Source organism: Palaemon carinicauda, chromosome 8 (assembly GCF_036898095.1).
Source record: "Palaemon carinicauda isolate YSFRI2023 chromosome 8, ASM3689809v2, whole genome shotgun sequence".
In the NCBI taxonomy this organism is placed as follows: domain Eukaryota; kingdom Metazoa; phylum Arthropoda; class Malacostraca; order Decapoda; family Palaemonidae; genus Palaemon; species Palaemon carinicauda.
In genome coordinates this window covers 116,595,571-116,618,070 of record NC_090732.1, presented here as the reverse complement: position 1 = coordinate 116,618,070, position 22,500 = coordinate 116,595,571, and the positions used below count along the sequence as shown (strand labels likewise).

General features: G+C 42.3%; 2 protein-coding genes across 2 annotated transcripts in view; one reads left to right on the top strand and one right to left on the bottom strand.

Annotated features, from left to right (window-relative positions):
• LOC137645843 (uncharacterized) overlaps positions 1-22,500 on the top strand; it is a 207,904-nt gene that overhangs the window by 10,381 nt on the left and 175,023 nt on the right. The gene's annotated exons all lie outside the window — the stretch shown is intronic.
• LOC137644950 (trypsin-1-like) overlaps positions 22,216-22,500 on the bottom strand; it is a 34,943-nt gene continuing 34,658 nt past the window's right edge. The window contains exon 6 of the mRNA XM_068377825.1: positions 22,216-22,500. This exon is cut by the window's right edge and continues 755 nt beyond it. The gene's annotated coding sequence lies outside the window, so the exon portion shown is untranslated.

Sequence of the window (22,500 nt, the reverse complement as noted above, 5' to 3'; positions counted from 1 at the left end):
CATCAAGGCACATTTTCCGACAAATAAACATCTAAATGAATCATTACTCTGTGATAGTTCCTTAGTACGTAGCAATTTTGAAAGAAATGGGAAAAAACGAAAAAATGGCAATCACAGGAAAATCCAACACATACCTATATATACGCCATATCTGGCTAAAAAAAAGATAGGCATGGGTAGCCAGATCATCTAGAAACACTTTCCAACACTATAAAAATATAAGTTTTGCGACACTACTTGCCAATTCCTTACGGTAACATGACTAAACAAAAAAATGCAAAACAAATAAAAAGGGGAACTCGCGGAAAAATGGCTAACATTCTAATATACGGCATTTCAGAAAAAAAATTCAGTCACGTGCTAGGCAAACCATCAAGGCACATTTTCCGACAAATAAACATCTAAATGAATCATTACTCTGTGATAATTCCTTGGTACGTAGTAATTTTGAAAGAAATGGAAAAAAACGAAAAAATGGCAATCACAGGAAAATCGAACACATACCTATATATACGCTATATCTGGCTAAAAAAAATAGGCATGGGTAGCCAGATCATCTAGAAACACTTTCCAACACTATAGAAATATATTTTTTGCGACACTACTTGCCAATTCCTTACGGTAACATGAATAAGTAAAAAAATGCAAAACAAATAAAAAGGGGCACTCGCGGAAAAATGCCCAACATTCTAATATACGGCATCTCAGATAAAAAAAAAAGACATGCACGTGTTAGCCCAACCATCAAGGCACACTTTCTAACACATAAACATGAAAAAAAATCAATAATATACGGCAATTCCTTACTACGTAGTAAATTTTTACAAATATTAAAAAAAAAAAAACAGAAATTGGCAACCGCAGTTATATACCCAATATACCAATAACTACATCGTATCTGACAAAAACAAAGTCACGCATCGGTAGCCAGATCATCTAGACATACTTTCCAACACTAAAAAAGCAAAAGTTTTACGACACTATTTGGCAATATCTTACGGAAAAATGACTTGGCAAAAAAATGAAAAAAAATGAAAAAGGGGCACTCGCGGTAAAATGCCCAACATTCTAATATACGGCATCTCAGATAAAAAAAAAGACATGCACGTGTTAGCCCAACCATCAAGGCACACTTTCTAACACATAAACATGAAAAAAAATCAATAATATACGGCAATTCCTTACTACGTAGTAAATTTTTACAAATATTGGAAAAAAAACAAATTGGCAACCGCAGTTAAATACCCAATATACCAATAACTACGTCGTATCTAACAAAAACAAAGTCACGTATGGGTAGCCAGATCATCTAGACACACTTTTCAACACTAAAAAAGCAAAAGTTTTACGACACTATTCGGCAATATCTTACGGAAAAATGACTTGGCAAAAAAATGATAAAAAATTAAAAAGGGGCACTCGCGGTAAAATGGTCCTCGTGGTGATGAACGACATTTTAACTAAAAAAAAAATCATGCACATGGTAGCCAAACAATCCACCAAGACTTTCCACAACTGATAACCTATACAAGTTGCACCATTCTACGACAATTTCATAATACGTAATAACTTTGATAATTATGCAAATTACCATAGAAGGGTAAACTCGGTCGCGCTCGACCCCGACACGTCTCAGAAATCGGGGAAGGAGTACAGCTACAGCAATGCACATCTGGACACTACTAGAGCGTGTAGGCGAGACACCTACTGCAGGTCGATCACCCACAAATTCAGTCACGGGGGTGAGTCACGTGAGAAAAACCAGTTTTTTTTTTTTTACGCTTGGGGTCGCGGACGACCCACCGTACCTATCCAGGGTTAACCACCATCATATAAAGACTTCTCCAAGAGGGATAGGGAAGTACATCAATCTACAGTTTTTAAATATTTAACTTAGCCGGTGAATATATAATAGCTGCTGCTCCAGCGGCTCGACAGAAAAACACACAAAAACTCGCGAGCGATCGCTATGAAGGTTGCGGGTGTGCCCACCAGCGCCAACTATCGGCCAGATACCGCATATGCATGTAAACAAGCCTCAATTCTTCTCTGTCGGCCTTAACGACAAGACGTATCATTACTCGCTGTATAACCTGGAGTTTTCTCAACAGACTTGGTGAAGTACTTTATTTTGGTTTGAGCTTTCGCAGTGCAGGTGTTTTTCCTCAACTTAAACTCTTGAACTCTTTTTTGGACAGATTTAATTGTTGATGACTTGGATTGTTTTTTGGACTTTCTTTGACTAATTCAAAATGGCTGACGCTTCTCAAGTTCCTAAATTTCGTAAGTGTGAGGAATGCGTGGGCCTTTCGGAATTCGATTGGCTCGAATATGACAAATATTCTCGTAAGCTAGAGAGAGATAGGGTGAGGAGGAGTTCCTCTAGATCAGTAGATTTTTCCTCTCCCCATGCCCCTGAACCTAATCCTTCCCCTGTAGTGGTTGTGCCTGAACCCCCTACTGGCACTCAGGAACCATCAATGCGGGACATGTTACGTGCCATTCATGCCTTGGGTGAAAGAGTTGAGTCATTAGCTACAGATCGTAATCAACTCATGGCGGACGTTAAAGAGCTAGCCTAAAGTGTCAGAGTGCCACAGCGGAACATCGTGGGAAAGTGATTAGTGCGCAAAGTGTTTTCAGTGTTGCGACCGAGGGTTCGTCTGTTCGTGCCTGTCGTTCGCCTAGTCCGAGACCTCTTGCAAGCTCTCAAGCCCAGGGGAGAAGTAATGTCGTACGACTTATGGGTTCGAGAGGCCTTGATCAGCGAACAGACGTTCCCCCTATGGTAACAGGCGTGTCTCATCATGACCGCCCCTACCATAAGACGAGAGAGACCATTTTCTCCTCGTCATCCGAAGGCTTTTCGCATAAGAAACCGTGGAGCAAGGTTTCAAGGCCCTTGAAGCGAAAGTCGGTCCCTTCAGGACAGGTCCAGCGTCCTGGTTGTAGCCATTGGGACAGCTCTGACCCCTTACAATCATCTGAAGACTGCTCGCCGCCTAAGCAGCAACGTTACACAGGCTCAGAGAGTCTTGGTGTAGGCAAGGTTGTGCAGTCTCAGACGTTAACCCCGTCTTTTACCGCACCCATTCCCGTTGATCCTAAATGGGTTGTACTGCAAGACATGCAGACCAAGCTCGCCTCCCTTATGGAAGACTATTCTGCCGATAAGGTTCACGATGATCCTCGCCGCTTAACTCATCGAGATCCTGGCCTTCAGCCGCCAAAACGAGCCTTTGCTCGTCCTGTTGACGTTGGCGTTGCTAAGTCACGTCAATCGCGCTTTGTAGAGCCTCACTCGATGCAGTCACGTGTTGACTTTCAGCCGCATATGGACGTTCAGCCACTTCCTAATGCTCTTGTTGACGTTCAGGACGTTCGCCAACCAGCGGAGTTGACTTGTTTTGACGCTGAGCGTCAACCACCGCAGTCTAGAGTTGTTTTGACTGCTCAGACTAGGCAGTCAAAACAGTCTCGAGTTGACGTCGAGCGTCCTCCCGCTCCTGTTGTTGTTGACAGTCAGGCTGTTAAGCAGTTACATGACGTAGCGTCCTGGACTGCTACTAATGCACCAGTGCGTGTGGACTCTGCGTGTCAAGCATTGCCAACCCCTTTGCTTGTTACTCAGCAGTTGTCGGATGAAGATCCTTCAGATGAGGACGTTGCTGACCCTCATCATGATGATCGTCCTTCGGATGTAGACGAACCTAGAACGGTTCCTCCTTCAATGGACTTTAAGAAAGTCATGTTAATTTTCAAGGAGCTTTTTCCCTATCACTTTGTTACCGTTGCTCCTCGTTCGCCACCGTCTGAGTTTGCTCTAGGCTTACCTGCTAACATGCCAGCCTTTACTAAGCTAGTGCTCTCTCGCTCTTCCAAGAGAGCTTTACGACTTTTAGGCGACTGGTTGGATACCAGGAGGAGTTTGGGGAAGACGGCCTTTTCCTTCCCTCCGTCAAAGCTCTCGTCTAGATCGAGCGTCTGGTATGCCACGGGAGAAGTTCTCGGCTTGGGAGTCCCTGCCTCTGCCCAGGGTGACTTCTCAAGCCTCGTAGACTCTCCCCGCCGCCTAGCCATGAGACGCTCGAAGATTAGTTGGTCCTCCTCAGACCTTGACCATCTGCTGAAAGGCGTATACAGGGCCTTTGAAGTTTTCAACTTCCTTGACTGGTCATTAGGAGCTTTAAGTAGGAAAATCTCGTCGGCTGATAGAGATGTTTCCTTACTGATAATGTCATGTATGGATAAAGCCATCCGCGATGGTTCCAATGAGCTCGCCTCCTCTTTTACGTCGGGAGTCTTAAAGAAGCGAGAGTCCCTTTGCTCTTTTCTTTCGGCAGGAGTTACTCCCTGTCAGAGATCAGAACTGCTCTTTGCTCCCTTATCAAAGTTTTTGTGTCCGCAACAATTGGTTAAGGACATAGCTTCTTCGCTTGTGCAGAAGGACACCCATGACTTGATGGCGTCCTCTGCTCACAAGGGGACTCCTTCTACATCCTTTGCTGTAAGACCCAGGATCGATACTCCGGCATCCAGATTTATCCCGCCCTTTCGTGGCAGAGCTCCCAGCAGGGGAAGTACTCGTGCCGAGGGAAAGAGAGGAAAGAAGAGAGGAGCCAAGTCCTCACGTGGCAGAGTCTGACTGCCCACAGCCTCAGACAGTGGTAGGAGCCAGATTGAAGAACTTCTGGCAGGCCTGGGAGAAGAGGGGCGCAGACCAACAGTCTGTTCGGTTGCTCAGAGAGGGGTACAAAATTCCGTTTGTACGCAAACTTCCTCTAGCGACTACTCCCATCGACCTCTCTCCCAAGTACCAAGAGGAGTCAAAGAGACAAGCCCTAAACCTAGAAGTGTCTCTGTTGCTAGAGAAGGGAGCGGTGGTGAAAGTCTCGGACCTTCAATCACCGGGGTTTTACAACCGTCTCTTCCTAGTCCCAAAGAAGACAGGAGGTTGGAGACCGGTGCTAGACGTCAGTGCGCTCAACGTTTTTGTTACGAAAACAAAGTTCACTATGGAGACCACGAAGTCAGTCTTAGCAGCGGTCAGAAAGGGAGACTGGATGGTCTCTCTCGACCTACGAGATGCGTACTTCCACATTCCTATACACCCAGATTCCCAACCGTTTCTGAGGTTTGTTTTCAGGAATGTGGTATACCAGTTTCGGGCCCTGTGCTTTGGCCTAAGTCCTGCTCCTCTCGTGTTTACGAGGCTTATGAGGAATGTGGCAAAATTCCTCCATTTATCGGGAATCCGAGCCTCCCTGTACTTGGACGACTGGCTTCTCAGGGCTTCGTCCAGTCATCGCTGTATGCAGGATCTTCATTGGACATTGGATCTGACCAAGGAATTGGGACTTTTGGTCAACCTAGAAAAGACTCAGCTAATTCCATCCCAAACTATACTGTATTTAGGGATGGAGATTCGCAGTCCAGTTTTTCGGGCTTTTCCGTCTGCCACCCGAATAGATCAAGCCCTGCTCAAAGTCCAACTAATGTTGAAGAGAGAACGGTGCTCAGTCAGGAGTTGGATGAGTCTAGTAGGAACTCTATCATCCCTGGAGCAGTTTGTCTCGCTAGGAAGACTACACCTTCGGCCTCTCCAGTTCCATCTAGCCTTTAACTGGAACAAGGACAAGACATTAGAGACGGTCTCAATCCCGGTCTCCGAACCAGTAAAGGCATGCCTGAAATGGTGGAACAACAATATCAGTCTGAGAGAGGGACTTTCCCTAGCAGTTCAGAACCCAAACCACGTACTATTCTCAGACGCGTCGGATTTGGGTTGGGGTGCGACCCTGGACGGTCGGGAATGCTCAGGTCTGTGGACCTCAAGTCAGAGGAGCATGCACATCAACGGTAAGGAGCTTTTGGTAGTCCACTTGGCCTTGATGAAATTCGAAAGTCTCCTTCGAAACAAAGTGGTAGAGACAATACCACAGCCTTAGCGTACATCTCCAAGCAAGGAGGCACCCACTCCCTCACGCTGTACGAGATCGCAAGGGACCTGCTCATTTGGTCAAGAGATCGAGGAATCTCCCTATTAACGAGGTTTATCCAGGGCGACTTGAACGTCTTAGCAGACTGTCTCAGTCGGAGGGGTCAGGTAATTCCTACGGAATGGACCCTCCACAAGGACGTGTGCAAGAGTCTTTGGGCGACTTGGGGTCAACCCACCATAGACCTCTTTGCCACCTCAATAACTAAGAGACTTCCAATCTATTGCTCTCCAGTCCCAGACCCAGCAGCAATACACATAGATGCATTTCTCCTAGATTGGTCTCATCTGGACTTTTATGCATTCCCACCATTCAAGATTGTCAACAAGGTACTGCAGAAGTTCGCCTCTCACGAAGGGACAAGGTTGACGTTGGTTGCTCCCCTCTGGCCCGCAAGAGAGTGGTTCACCGAGGTACTTCGATGGCTGGTAGACTTTCCAAGAAGTCTTCCTCAAAGGGTAGATCTGTTCCGTCAGCCCCACGTAAAGAATGTCCATCAAAGCCTCCCCGCTCTTCGTCTGACTGCCTTCAGACTATCGAAAGACTCTCAAGAGCTCGAGGCTTTTCGAAGGAGGTAGCCAGTGCGATTGCAAGAGCGAGGAGAGCTTCTACCATTAGAGTATACCAGTCGAAGTGGGAAGTCTTTCGAGACTGGTGCAAGTCAGCATCTGTGTCCTCGTCCAGTACCTCTGTAGCCCAAATCGCAGATTTTCTTTTACATCTTAGAAAGGTTCGCTCCCTCTCAGCTCCCACGATTAAGGGCTACAGTAGCATGTTGGCTTCGGTCTTTCGACATAGAGGCTTAGATCTTTCTAACAATAAAGATCTCCAAGATCTCCTTAAGTCTTTCGAGACCTCTAAGGAACGTCGTTTGGCAACTCCTGGATGGAACTTAGACGTGGTCCTGAGGTTCCTCATGTCAGACAGGTTTGAGCCATTACATTCAGCCTCCCTGAAGGATCTCACCCTCAAGACACTTTTCCTAGTGTGCTTGGCTTCGGCTAAAAGGGTCAGTGAACTTCATGCCTTCAGTAAGAACATCGGCTTTTCTACAGAAAAAGCCACTTGTTCACTTCAACTTGGTTTCCTGGGCCAAAAATGAACTGCCTTCTCGTCCTTGGCCTAAATCTTTTGATATTCCTTGCTTATCAGAGATCGTAGGCAACGAACTGGAAAGAGTATTATGTCCTGTTAGAGCTCTTAAGTTCTATTTAGCTCGTACTAAGTCATTACGAGGTAAATCTGAGGCATTATGGTGCTCAGTTAAGAAACCATCATTGCCTATGTCAAAGAATGCTTTGTCATATTTTATCAGATTTTTAATACGAGAAGCTCATTCTCACTTGAATGAGAAAGACCGATGTTTGCTTAAGGTTAAGATGCACGAAGTTAGAGCTATAGCAACCTCCGTGGCCTTCAAGCAAAATAGATCTCTGCAAAGTATTATGGACGCGACTTTTTGGAGAAGCAAGTCAGTGTTCGCGTCATTTTACTTAAAAGATGTCCAGACTCTTTACGAGGACTGCTACACACTGGGTCCATTCGTTGCAGCGAGTGCAGTAGTGGGTGAGGGTTCTACCACTACATTACCCTAATTCCAATATCCTTTTTAATCTGTCTCTTGAAATGTTTTTAATATTGTTTTTTTGGGTTTATGGAAAGCTAAGAAGCCTTTCGCATCCTGGTTGATTTGGCGGGTGGTCAAAGTCATTTCTTGAGAGCGCCCAGATTAGGGGTTTGATGAGGTCCTGTTTGTATGGGTTGCAGCCCTTGATACTTCAGCTCCTGGGAGTCTTTCAGCATCCTAAGAGGATCGCTGGGCTTCGTGAGGAAGACAGACTTACAAGGCAGAGTAATCGTCTAAGTCAACTTCCTTACCAGGTACCTATATATTTGGGTTTTGTTATATTATAACTGTCAAAAACTCTAAGCATATACGCTGTAAACTTAATTAACTCAGGTCTCTACCCACCACCTTGGGTGTGAATCAGCTATTATATATTCACCGGCTAAGTTGAATTTTGAAAAATGATATTTTAATTATAAAATAAATTTTTGAATATACTTACCCGGTGAATATATAAATTAAAGGCCCTCCCTTCCTCCCCAATAGAGACGCAGCGGGACGAGAAGAATTGAGGCTTGTTTACATGCATATGCGGTATCTGGCCGATAGTTGGCGCTGGTGGGCACACCCGCAACCTTCATAGCGATCGCTCGCGAGTTTTTGTGTGTTTTTCTGTCGAGCCGCTGGAGCAGCAGCTATTATATATTCACCGGGTAAGTATATTCAAAAATTTATTTTATAATTAAAATATCATATTTCAAAATTTAGTGTAATTTCCTTTATGTCGGCAATTCATCTTGATGGAAATGCTCTCCGTTCAGTGTAAAGCTATTGTTACTTATGTGAAATTGAAAAATAACCGCGAAATAATGCCTCAGAGGTCCGATTCTGATTTACTTTTTCGGAAAGACCAGCACATTTCTACTGCAAAGCTTCTGTAAACATTGCCAAGACAAAAAAAAAAAAAAATACTGTTATGTAAGGATTTATTTGTGATTTACTACATCATAATGTGAGGATTTATTTGGGATATGCCTTTAGTTTGTGACCTGGAAAGGGGGCTCCAGAGGATTGCCCCCCCGGCCAAGGGTTGTAACCAGGGAAGGGGGGTCCAGTGGGCTTGCCCCTCCCCCCCGACTAGGGGTTGTGACCTGGGAACTATTAAGGTAATTCTATACAATAGCTCTGCCAGCAAGATATCAAATTTATGTACTTTCACTCAAAAGAGGGAAGTCCAAGGTTTTATTTGATATATAAAGCTAAGCGGCGCTAGGTCTAGAAGTGGTTAAAAATTGAAATGAAATTTGACCCACCTGAAAAAACTAAGTCCGTTGACTTCATAACTCCCTCAAATTCCTCCTCAGACTGAGCTCTCGTTTGTTTTTACGTTAAAAACAGATTGTCATTATTACATCATCGACTGTATTCTACGTAGCAAGACGTCGCCAAAACGTCAATAGTTTTTAACCAATAATGATTATCCATATTTTACTTAGGACTAGCATTTTAACAAAACTAGAATCACGTGACTTGAATAACCATTCAGGTGACAGTTTTACTAGTAAACTGAACACTTTTCGACACTTTTCCCACAATGTCCACTGCTAATTTTGAGAGCCATGGAGGTGTGTGAACCTTCAACTTCTAGTGTGGTTTCTCATTACAATCTACTTTGACATCAATTTCTGTGGATTTTCTCCCAAGTTCTTGTCTCAAATGTTATTTAAATTGTAAAGATTTTTTTTAAACATAAGACTTATATATAGCTTACGTCTCTGACGTCACGGCAGAAAATTCAAAACTCGCGCCAATCGCCAATTGGATAGCCAGGTGTACCACCCCTGCGCCCTAGCAAGATACCTGGGAACCATTCCAAGAACCCTCATATATTCTCTGCCGTCGCTAGCGGCGACACGTGAATTCTGCTATCGTCAATATTGATCTTATTTTGGTGAAGTACAAAACTTTGGTTGTTGACTCCTGCTTGTTTTTTATCTCGCTTTTGGATATTCTTTAATTCGAATTGGATTTAGAAAATTTTTTACCCTTGCTTGTCTGATTTCTCTTTAATTTTTCAAAATGGCCACCCCCCCCATAACTTTTAGGTTATGTGCGAGTAGTGGGTGTAAGACCCGAATGGCAAAAGCTTCAATTGACCCCCATTCTCTCTGTGTTGCTTGCAGAGGTAAAGAGTGTGATTTGGGGGATCGCTGTGATGAATGTGTTCTGCTATCAGAGCATGACAGGTATAGGCGTAAACTCCAAAGGGATAGATTGAGACGAAGTTCTTCTCGTTCCTCTAAAGACTTTCCCTCTACACAAGTCATTAACCCTATTCCTTCCCCTGTAGTGGTAGATCCTGATCCCGCTACTGCAACTAATAATGAACCGTCTCTTAAAGATATATTAGTTGCGATTCAAGCGCTGGGCGCTAAAGTGGAATCTCTTGCGGCGGACAGAACCCAGCTGATGTCCGATGTAAGACAGTTAGAGGGTGAAAGTGCAAAAAGTGCAGTGGAGTTAAGTGCAGTGGAGGGTGCGCCTGCACACTTCTGTCATCTTCCTAGTCCTAGACCTCTTCCAAGCTCCCCAACCCCTGGGAGAAGGAATGTCGAACGGCGAAAGGAGACGAGAGGCTTTAAAACACGAGCAGACGTCCCCTCGAACGTACCTGTGGGCGCTTCCCAGGACGTTCACCCTCACCAATGGAAAGGTGAGGTTAAGTGGTTCTCGTCATCCTCGGATGACGCTTTGCCTAAAAGAGGCTGAAAGCTTGCTTCCAGACCTCTTAAGAGGACCTTTGATAAGGCCTACCAATGTCCTGCTAGTTCACGGCCTGGATGTAGTCATTGGGATACACCAGAGTCGTTTTACAGTCCGATTAAACGTCCTTATAGGACGTCGGACGCTTCCAAGGATCCTAAGCAGTCAGGACCAGGCTTAACCTCAATTCAGGCGCCCATGCAGCCTTCGGACTGGTTTTCACCTTCCAGGCGCTCTGTCCCCCGGAGCGATGAGGAGAAAGTTGTGGTGTCATCACAGTTTTCACAACGTTCACATCCTAATTTTGTTATGCTAAAAGAGATGCAAAGGAGGCTCTCATCATTCATGCAGAACTACCAGCGTAGCGACAAACCTCAAACTGACAAACGTGACAGTTAATATCAGGATCGAGACAGTGAGCAGGCTACTCTACACGTTTCGAAACGTCCTGTAGGACGTGTTCTCGAACGTAACCTTGAACGCACGGCGGTTCTTGATGTAAAACGCTCTCATAATCGAGGCTCTAAGCTTCGTGCTAGCCTCCCTGAACATCCTTTAGGACGTGAGTCGGCAGCTGACAGCCCCAATATAGAACGTGAACGCCCTTACAAGCGCAAGGAGATCCTTCGGTCAGATCGTGTGCTCGAACGTCCTTCAAAGAAAGACGTTGAACGTCCTGTTAAACAGGTTTTCGAACGTCCATCGAAACAAGCTGCCGAACGTTCTGAAAAACAGGCTGCCGTTCGTCCTACGAAACAGGCTGTCAAACGTCCTTCGAAGCAGGTTGCCGAACATCCTGCGAAACAGGCTGCCGAACGTCCTACGGAACAGGCTGCTAAACTTCCTGCAAAACAGGCTGTCGAACGTCCTAGATTTCAGGATGCCTTTCACTCCAAGTTATTTCAGTGAACGTCCTCCAGGTCGTGTTTCCGAAAGGAAAATAACCAAACAGGTCGCTGAACAGCAAGCGGTTCGCAGCGCTGAACGCTTGTCAGGAAGCGATGGCAAGCGCCTTTTAGGATACGATCATGAACGTCCTACCCCTTACCGTATTTCAGATGCTAGTCTTGATTATGATGATGAGGCTCACTCTTTCCAAGACGACATTAACACAGTTCAAGTTCACGAACTCATTGACTCTGATCGAGTTGATAGCGAACGTTTGGCTGAGCCGCAAGCATCAATCCCGCTTGATATTATTCGTAATGATCCTTTTTAAATATTTAACTTAGCCGGTGGATATATATGTTGCTAACGTCTCTGACGATCCGACAGATTCAAAACTTGCGGGCGATCACCGTGGTAGGTTGCTGGGTGTACACTAGCGCCACCACTCGGCAGGATACTAAACATATTCCCAAAAGCTCCAGTTCTTCTCTGTCGCTCTCGCGATAAACATTAAATTTCTTGCTCGCGCTAAACCTCAAGTTTTTCAACTATTGGTGAAGTACTTCTTTATGGTTTTGGCTTTCGCTGTGTTAGTTATTCTCAAACAATAAGATCTTCAAGAGTATATAACGAACAGACGTTCCCTCATGAGTTGCGGTTGACGTTTCTCGTAACGTTCGCCCTTAGCTTGAGAGAGGCGAGACCAAGTTCTCCTCACCCTCCGAAGACATTAACGTCATTTTAAAATCCTGGTGTCAGGTTTCGTGACATCTCAAGAGGTATTTGGTTCCTTCAGAACAAAATGTATGTCCTGGCTGCAGTCATTGGAGCAGTCCAGAACGTCTACTTTCAATGGAGAAAGGCTCACCTGCCAAACGTTCCTTTATAACGTGTGGCTTTGTTGCCCCGGAGACCCCGGTACAGGGTCTCGGTTCTTTAATTTCGTCTGGAGATTCCAGTCGTAACGTGAGTGCTGCTCCCGTTTTCCTTACTGACGTTTTGGATTGAACGTTGCCTAGTCACGTTCTGATCCTCATGTGCACGATCCTATTTTTAATATACTGCAGAACATGCAGTCGAAACTATCGACGTTAATGCAGTCATAGTCGAGCGTAAGTCTTTACAATCAAGCAGTTCCTCGAGCTACAGTCACTGCAGTCACGACGTGACGTTGGACGTCAGACACTGCAGTCACGACGTGACGTTGGACGTCAGACACTGCAGTCACGACGTGACGTTGGACGTCAGACACTGCAGTCACTGCAGTCACGACGTGACGTTGGACGTCAGACACTGTAGTCACTGCAGTCATAACGTGACGTTTGAGGTCAGACACTGCAGTCACGACGTGACGTCGAACTTAAGACACCGCAGTCACGACTTGACGTCGATGTCAGTCGATGCAGTCCCGACGTGACGTCGTTCTTCAACCTCTACTTGTTCTTCATCGACAGGTTGATGATAGTTGTCAAGCATTTCCATTGCGACTTCTTAATGACTCTCAACCAAATAGAGACAGACTTCCGGATGAAGTTTATTTTGAGGAGGAAGAGGATATTTCTCCTTTCCAGCTGTACCTTTGGGTATCTTATCTGAAGTAGAGGAACATAGATCTGCCTAACAGTCTTTATATCATAATAAGATCATGACTGTTTTTAATGAAGTTTTTCCTTCGCTGTTTGTTCCTGCTGCTCCACGCTCGCCTCCTTCAGAATTCATTTAGGGTTGGCTGCCTCAGCTCCCTTTTTTACTAATTCATGCTCTCTCGGTATTCTAAGAGAGTTTCTACGTTTGCTGAGAGAATGGTTGAAGATGATAAGAAGTCTTACTAAGTCAATCTTTGCCTTCCCTCCAACCAGTTTGAAGATCTTCCGGCAGGCTTAGGAAGGAACAGGAGCAGACCAATGGTCTGTCCTCTTGTTGAAGGAAGGGTACATTGTACCTTTTGTAAAGAAACCTCTTCTTGTCCAAAAGCCGATGGATCTCTCTCTCCCGATAACGAGAGGAAGCAAGGAGACAAGCTTTGCACCTTCAAGTGTCTCTTGCTGGAGAAGGGAATTGTGAAGTTTTCTAAACTTTCAGTCTCTAAGCTTTTACAACCTCCTCTGCCTAGTTCCAAAGAACTCAGGAGGTTGGAGACCAGTGTTGGACGTGAGCGCGCTCAATGTGGTTATTCTGAAAACAAAGTTTTCTTTGGAAGCTTCCAAGTCTGTGCTTGCAGCAGTAATGGAAAGCGATTGGATGTCCTCACTCGATTCCAGGACGCTTACTCCCATTTCCCTATAAATACGACCTTCCAACTATATCTAAGGATCGTGTATGGGAAGGAAGTGTTCCAATTTCGAGTTCTGTGCTTCGGTCTCAGCACTGCTCTTCTTGTGTTAACGAAGCTCATGCGGAACGTGGCGAGCTTCCTGCACTCGACAGGTGTCAGAGCCTCCTTTTACTTAGACGACTGGCTACTCAGGGCTTCATACTTCATTCACTGTCTGAAGGACCTCAGATGGTACTTGACCCTAGCGGAGGACTTAGGTCTCCTAGTAACTAGGAGAAGTCTCAACTGACCCCATCTCAAACTATTCTCTATTTTGAGAATGGAGATACAGAGTCTAGTTTTTCGGGCTTTTCCATCACCATGAACACTCGAGAAAGCTTTCTTAAAGATGCATCTTTATCAAAAAGAAGCAGTTGCTCTGTAAGGATGTGGATGAGGTCACTGGAAACACTCTCGTCTCTGGAGCAGTTTGTCTCCCTAGGAAGACTCAATCTTCGCCCTCTCCATTTTCACCCCAACCACCATTGGGACAGGGAGAAGAGCTTAGAAGTGTCTATTCCACTTACAGAAACGATCATGACTTGCCTGAAATGGTGGCATGTCAATCTCAGACTTCAGGAAGGTCTCTCTTTTGCCCACAAGAACACAGACTATGTGTTGTTCTCAGACGCTTCGGACACGGGGTGGGGAGCAACACTAGAGTCTCTAGAGTGCTCGGGCCTTTGGACCAAAGACCACGTAAAATTTTCATTTCAACCAGAAGGAGATTCTAGCAGTTCTTTTGGCCCTGCAAAGTTTCAAAGACTGATTCGAATCAAATTGGTACAGGTGAACGCAAACAACACCACAGCGTTAGACTGCATCGCTAAGCAAGGCTGGACCCTCTCACAGTCCCTTTACTTAAATGCAAAGGATCTCCTAGTTTGGACGAAGGAAAGTCAGGGAGAAAGGAACGTGTTCTCAATCTGCCTAAGCAGGAGAAGCCAAGTCATTCCCACGGAATGGACTCTTCATCAGGAGGTGTACGAGAAACTATGGCGGATATGGGAACGTCTGTCCATAGAACTATTCGCAACCTCAATAACGAAGGGGCTTTCTTCTTACTGCTCTCCAGTTCCAGATCCAGAGGCAGTCCACGTCAATGAGTTCTTACTGGAATAGTCTCACCTGGAGGTGTATGCGTTTTTCCCTCCAAGATCTTTCACAAGGTTCTTCAGAAGTTCGCCTCTCACGAAGGGACCAGGTTGACGTTGGTTGCTCCCCTCTGGCCCTCAAGGAAATGGTTCACAGAGGTACATCAATGGCTGGTAGACGTTCCAAGAAGTTTACCAGTGCGAATGGATCTCCTTCGTCAGCCTCACTTAAAAAGATTCCATCAAAGACTCCCCACGCTTCGTCTAACTGCCTTCAGACTATCGAAAGACTCTCTAGAGCTCGAGGGTTTTTTAAGAAGGCAGCTAGAGTGATTGCAAGGGCTAGGAGATCCTTTACCATCAGGATCTACCATTCTAAATGGGAGGTATTTAGAGACTGATGCAAGTCCTCCTCTGTTTCCTCATCCAATACCACTGTAGCACAGATCGCGGACTTCCTGCTTCATCTCAGAAATAACCGCCTCCTTTCTGCCTCGACTATCAAAGGCTACAGAAGCATGTTAGCTGCAGTGTTTAGACATAGAAACATGAATTTGTCTAACAGTAAGGATCTTCAAGACCTTCTCAAGTCTTTCGAGACTTCCAAGGAACGTCAAATTTCTACTCCAGCTTGGAATTTGGACGTGGCCCTTAAATTTCTTATGTCTGAAAGATTTGACCCTCTAAACTCAGCATCTCTCAAAGACCTTACTCTCAAAACTCTCTTTTTAGTGAGCCTTGCTACCGCAAAGAGAGTCAGTGAAGTGCATGCCTTCAGCAAAAATATCGGCTTCTGCTCCAATAAAGCAGTATGCTCTTTACCGCTTGGTTTCTTGGCCAAAAATGAGCGACCATCTCATCCATGGCCTAAATCATTTGAGATTCCCAACCTATCGGATGTTGTTGGGAATGAAATTGAAAGAGTCTTGTGCCCTGTAAACGCTCTAAAATTTTATCTGAATAGAACCAAAACGTTGCGAGGTAATTCAGAGGCTTTATGGTGTTCGGTATAAAAGCCCTCCTTACCAATGTCGAAAAATGCCTTGTCATATTTTGTTAGACTTTTAATTAGAGAAGCCCACACTCACTTAAATGAGAATGACCTGAAGTGACTTAAAGTTAAAGCTCATGAAGTCAGTGCAGTGGCGACGTCAGTGGCTTTTAAACAAAATAGATTCCTTAGAAGGGTTATGGACGCAACCTTTTGGAGGAGTAAATCTGTGTTCGCTTCACATTATTCAAAGAATGTCCAGACTCTTTATGAGGACTGCTACACGTTGGGTCCATTTGTAGCAGCGAGTGCAGTAGTGGGTGAAGGTTCTACCACTTCATTCCCTTAATCCCAATAACCTTTTGTCTTCTCATGAAACTTTTAATTTTTGAGTTGTATGTGGAGACTGAGATAGTCTGCCGCAATCTTTTGATTTGGTGGGTGGTCAAACTTGTTTCTTAAGAGCTCCCAGATAAAGGGTATTGTTGAGGTCTTGTTATAGGGGTGTTCACCCCATATATAACAGCACCTAGAGATCTTTCAGCCCCCTGAGTGGATCGCTGGGCTTCATAAGGATAGCGGACTAATGAGGCAGAGTATCATCAAATCTGAGGGGTTGGACATGATGATGCACAGTTGCTGTAAACATCTCCAATGACACGACATAGATTTTGCTTTGAAGGCTTGAACGTGCTTTTATTATTAGTTTTCTTCTTCTTAGGAGACAGTGGCTGTCCCTTTGACCTGCACACCACTGCAAAGTGACTTTTCTTACCACATTGTTTGCAGTCCCTGTTTAGAGCCTTGCATGCCATCTTATCAAGATGGCTCCTTTAAATGGGTTGCCTTGAGACCTTGCTTGTATTGGGACACTTGAAACATTATTCTTTTCATTGCCCCGAATAACAGCACGACTGGCATTTGCATTTTCCAATGCTCTGCAAATATCAATAGCCATCTGCAAAGTGTGCTTCTTTTCTTCTAACATACGTTTCAAAGCCTCTTCATCTCGGGTTCCAACGACGATCCTGTCTCGTAGTCTGCTGTCCATGCAGGTTTCACAAAAATCACAGAAAGAACCAATCTTTTTAATGCCGTACAAAAAATCATCTAAGGTCTCGTGCAACTCCTGGACTCTTGTATGAAAGTTGCGTCAGTCCACGATGACATTCCTTTGGTTGCGCAAGTGCAACTCCATGGCATCCAATATAGTCTTCAAGTCTGCTCCATCACCCAGTGAGAGACCATATCTCAGAGTGCGGGTCCAATCATCGTCTAGCACGGAAATCAATGCTGACCGCTACTCAGCAAGAGAGAGAGATGACATTCTTGTCAACACTTCATGTCCCTCATACTTGTGACGCCACGAACCAAACTCTTTAAGAGATACAGAAGACAAGTGTGGTGCAGGATCTGCCCTTTCCTGAGACTGATTCCTATGATGTCCCGAGGTATCAGCAAAACCCTCTAGAATTGCGGTTAAACGTTCTTCCCTTTTCGTAGCTGCTTCTTGGGCATGATGAGCCATCTCTGGCCTATTCTTTACACGTTCTCCTCCTTCCTCATACACTTACAACACTGAAATTACCAAACAATTCTTCTCTCAAGAGGTTAACTATCGCACTGTAATTGTTCAGTGGATACTTTTTTCTTGGTAAGGGCAGAAAAGACTTTGGTTATGGTAAGCACCTCTTGATATGGAATAACATTAGAAAATATTGTTGGAACAACACCGTTTCCTATCTTTTCTTTCTCATTCAATGTTATTTCTCCTACTTTTCTCATGTCTCCATATAATGCATTTTTTTTTTGTGCTTTTCTTACGGATACTTTTTTGGTTCCTTTCTCAATGTACCATTCTCCCAGGTACTTATACTGCTTAACTATACTTACTGGCCCGTTTTCCACGTTTGCTTTAACCTCTTGTTATTTCCTTTATTAGTTCTTAATACACTGTATTTTTTTTTTTTTTTGGGGGGGGGGGATTGGCACTGGTTGCGATTCTTTTTAGGATCTCAAAGCTATGACACTTACGGTACTTAAAGCACATTCTAATCCTTTCCTTCATATGGGAAATGTTTTTAAGAATATCAGATATTCAATTTCAATATTCCTTATTAGCGTTATATATTTTTTTCTACTGGTGCTATTCAATTTTTCAGTCCATATACTGCATAGCTTAGGTCCAAATATTGTTCCATGTCTTACCTTTCCTTCAACCTCAATGCTCTCTGTTGTTACTGCGGGACAATTAACGATTACTATACCTTTTCCATTAATTTTCCCCATTTTTTTAAAATGCAGTCTTTGATATCTAACTTACCGAACACTCTTATACATCACAGAACCCTATGTAGGTTGGTTCTCCCATGTAAGCAATGTCTATTGCTGCATTCAAAGCTGACAGATGATATGCAGTCGACCTACCTTTAATTCCTCTACATTGGAACTTGTTCATCTCATCCTTGAATTTGTTCTTTAAATTTTTTTTCGTACTTATTTTCTCACATATCTTGCTAATTGTATTAGTAATTGATATTCCTCTTTTGTTTTCTAATCCCATTTTATTTTCCTTTTCATTCAGTGAGAGAATTAACATCTCCCATTCTTCCGGGATACATATGTTTTCGTCTGTTAGGATAAATGTCAGACTTTGTTAGTTCTTTTCCCATCAATTTTTATGATCACATTGTTAAATCCTTGCCTATCCGTTGTGTATTTGGCTTTCAGGCTTTTTACGACAGCTTCTACTTCTTGATTTGTTAGCTTTTCCGCTTTGCTAGATCTCACTCTTTTCTGCTAGCTATTCATTAAACAAGGTGTTGATATATTCTTCCATGATATCTTCTTTAGTCTGGGAAGTTTTTGGCTTGAATATATCTTTATAGAACTGCTTATATGATTTTTTTTTATTCATTCAACTTCCTCTGTTATTTCTCCATCCTTTTCTTTGATGACTGTACAGTTATTGGTATTTTTTCTACTTTTTAAATCTCTTCCCCCCCCCCTTGAACCCGTGCGCTTCATTGCTCCTTTTGGTTTGTTCTCCTTTACTTCTTTGATTAGTCTTATTCTTTCTGTTTTTGTTCCCCGGATGTAGAGACTACGAGGCTATCCTTAAGTTTAAATGTTCTCTTGGTCCCTTTTGTTTCCTTTCCAAGATTAATCCATATATTATTTTTGACTTATTGTGTTAACTGATTGTCTTTTTTAACAAAGTTTATCATTTCCATAGCTTTTTCTATCCATCGGAATACTTTAATATTGTTAGCTTTTTCTTTGGCTATTTTCACTAATTCTTTTATATCTTTGTGGAATTTCATTGGATTCCATGTAGGGATTGTCATTTTAGATACTTTTCCTATACCTAGGAATTCGGGAAAAGATTAGTGTTTTATCGGGATCCCGGGAAATCAATGGATTTTTTTCTAAAATATTCTTGTATTTAAGGAGTGAAATATTGCAAAAGACTCATAGCACGTGATTATTTGATTATTTTTAAAGCATTGGCAAAGAAATATCCGCAATATATAATGCCAAAAAAAAAGAAGCGTTCAATGAGATTAGCAAGCAGATAATTAAAACTAATTAACCACATAATTTTATGCATAGTTATTGCTCCTAAAATAACTCAGAAACGTGGCACATAATTTTACAAATTTTATGAAAATATCTTATATAATCACATGCTTTTGTAATATAAACCTGGTGAAAAAAATGATAAATGGTCATTACAAATAAGCAAAATCTTAGATAAAAAGGACTGGAATGACTGTTTAGGATCACATGTATTTTCAATATAAATCTGGTGATAAAAAACGAGTGATGTTATCACAAATAACAAAAGTCTTAAATCAAAATGACTGTTTGTTTTCAAACATCTCCGAAAAGCGTAAACTTACATGAAACCTGTTTCTATGGCAATTATATGAAAAAAAAAGAAAACTATATATTCATATATAGCTCTTTTGATAAAATAGCAAAAGTAGGAAAAGAATAAATTTTGGCTTCTAGCTGTTACCTTAAAGTAAAAATTATTTTGAGTTGAAATATGACCGTAGAAAACAAATAATAAACACGTTTATCACTTAGACGAGTTCTAAGTCTCGTGATGAACAGTTGCCTACTACAGCTGGAAAAAAAAAAAAAACTTTCTCTTCCTGGTATAGATGCTAATGCAGCTGTTCATTTAATTACATAGTACACCTAACACACTTGTGCTTCTCAAAACACAATTTTCCGTGGTATCAGACCTCAAACGTTTTTCTTTTACTTTCATTCCTATATCACTCTTTGCTCTGGTCATACTCAGGTTTACCTGTTAACCCTTTCACAAATTCCCAGAATCTTCCGTAATACTTTTTCTTGAGTCGTTCTTGTTATGATTGCTTCCTGTTAACCTATTACATAAATTCATACCGATGATAGTCCCTGCTGTAAAACTCAGATGGTTTTCATATTGTTGATTTGATGATCTCTCTCTCTCTCTCTCTCTCTCTCTCTCTCTCTCTCTCTCTCTCTCTCTCTCTCTCTCTCTCTCTCTCTCTCTCTCTCTCTCAACAGTACTATTTTAGCTCATTGTTAACCCTGAGGGAATATAAAGAAGTATTTGTTTACACGCCAATGATCGGCAATCTGTATATAAAACCATAACGTATTTTCACAATTAGAAAAAATCGTTGTTATACCACGTTATCATCACATTTTTAAAATGAATTTCTAATAATTTGGATGTAGTGTCAATCCATTTTAGAAGCACACTTCGTAAACTACGTGAATTAAAAGTTACCCTCTCTCCTAGTTTTTGAAATAGTGACTTTGTTTGCGGAGAAGGTGTTTTGGCAATTGAAGTGTTATTTCGAGAAAAAATCCTTTTGGGTGGTTGAATCATCTTTACTAAGTCTTACACTTATTCACAGTGACAAAGAGAGAAATGAGCTTATGTTGTAATGTAGGATGTCAAATGGAAACTTCTCAAAACCCATTACTTTATTGGAAAACAATTTCATATCGAGAACCCCTTTTGTAATAAAAATAAATGTAATGTATATTAGACTGCGGTTGATATATTCAACTAAAATAATTAAGTATGGAACAAAAAATCAAGAAAAGTAAAAAAAAAAACACATTGCTAATAAGTAAATCTGTCCAAATTCTTTGCTTACACAAATGTTTAGTCTATAGGGCGCCTTTAAAAGTAAGAGCCAGTGCTGCTAAAGGTTTTAATATTTCAGTTACAACAACTGTCATGTATTTTTGTATTAAGTGACACTTACATAGTAACAAATTTCCAGTGGGGCCAGGGTAAGTGCCATCAATGCATCCCTGCATTGCTCAAGTGTCGTTCCAGTATCCCTAAGTCACCGAGATTTGCTGACTTTTAAGCCTTCCTCTCTTCAGATTCGCTGACCACACACACACACACACACACACACACACACACACACACACACACACACACACACACACACATATATATATATATATATATATATATATATATATATATATATATATATATATATATATATATATATATATATATATATATATATATTAGAAATTAGGAGTGTTGGTAAAAGTGCCGATAAAAGGAGACCCGACTGATTGCAGTAGTTACAGAGGCATCACACTGACATCAGTTGTTGGTGAAAATGCCTAAAAAAGGAGACCCGACTGATTGCAATAGATACAGAGGCATCCCACTGACATCAGTTGTTGGTGAAAATGCTTATAAAAGGAGACCCGACTGATTGCAATAGTTACAGAGGCATCATACTTACATCAGTTGTTATGAAAATGTATGGTTTGCTTATTCTAAAAAGACGAGAGAGAGATTGGTGAAAAGCTGAGAGAGGATCAAGTAAGGTTTAGAAAAGGTAGAGGTGGTACTGACCAAATATGATTTTGAGTCATTTACAACAATACGTAGAATATAGAAATCCACTTTTGATAGCATTTGTGGACTATGGAAATGTCTTTGATAGTGTGCACGGGGAAATGTTGTGAAGAGCCCTTCGTTATTATGGAAGTCCTCTTAAATATGTAAATTTGATTGTCTGTTCGCGAGCATAGAAAGTGCAAAATTAATGTTATTGGAGTCTTATCAAAAGAATATCCAGTGAACAGCGGAGTACTCCAAGGGAGTGTGTTGTCACCTATGTTGTTTATGCTTGTCATGGATTTTGTAATGCGTAGAACAGTTGGAGATGGTGGAGAAGAATTGAAATGAATTGGTAACAGAAAATTAGCAGACCTAGAGTTTGCTGATGAGGCTGTTCTTATTAGCAGAACACCACAGGATTTGCAATGCTTGCTTATGATCTCCAATACAGGGTTTTTAGAATTGAAGTTTAATGAAAGATTGAGAAAATCAAATCAGACAAAGGCTAGGTTAAGTAAAGTTTGGAAATCAAATCACCATAAATTATGTATAAAAATCAGACTCTCATTTTAGTGAGATATGTGTCTGTATTGGCATGAGTCGTGGTATGGCAAAACAATCTCCCTGCAGATTTATTAGATTTGAGAACAAAGTCCTCAGAAGAATATTGTGAGTTAAACGGCAGGAAAAGATTAGAAGCGAAACTATACGAGAAATTACTCGAGTGCTTTATGTGGATTAGATCATGGTGAGAGGTAGATGAAGATGATTTGGGCATGGACATGCTCTTCGCACTCCCCAAGAGAGATTAGCTCAACAAACATATAACTAGGCTCCACAAGGAAGATCCGTCCCATACCTTTTGATATAAAGGAACTCTGCGAGATGAAAGTTTCTAGGAAATATTATATAATACACAAAACCATATACACCTGGACTGAAAAATGTTAGTAGACACTTCTGCCTTCTTTCCATGGTAACAATATTGTGGTAACATCTG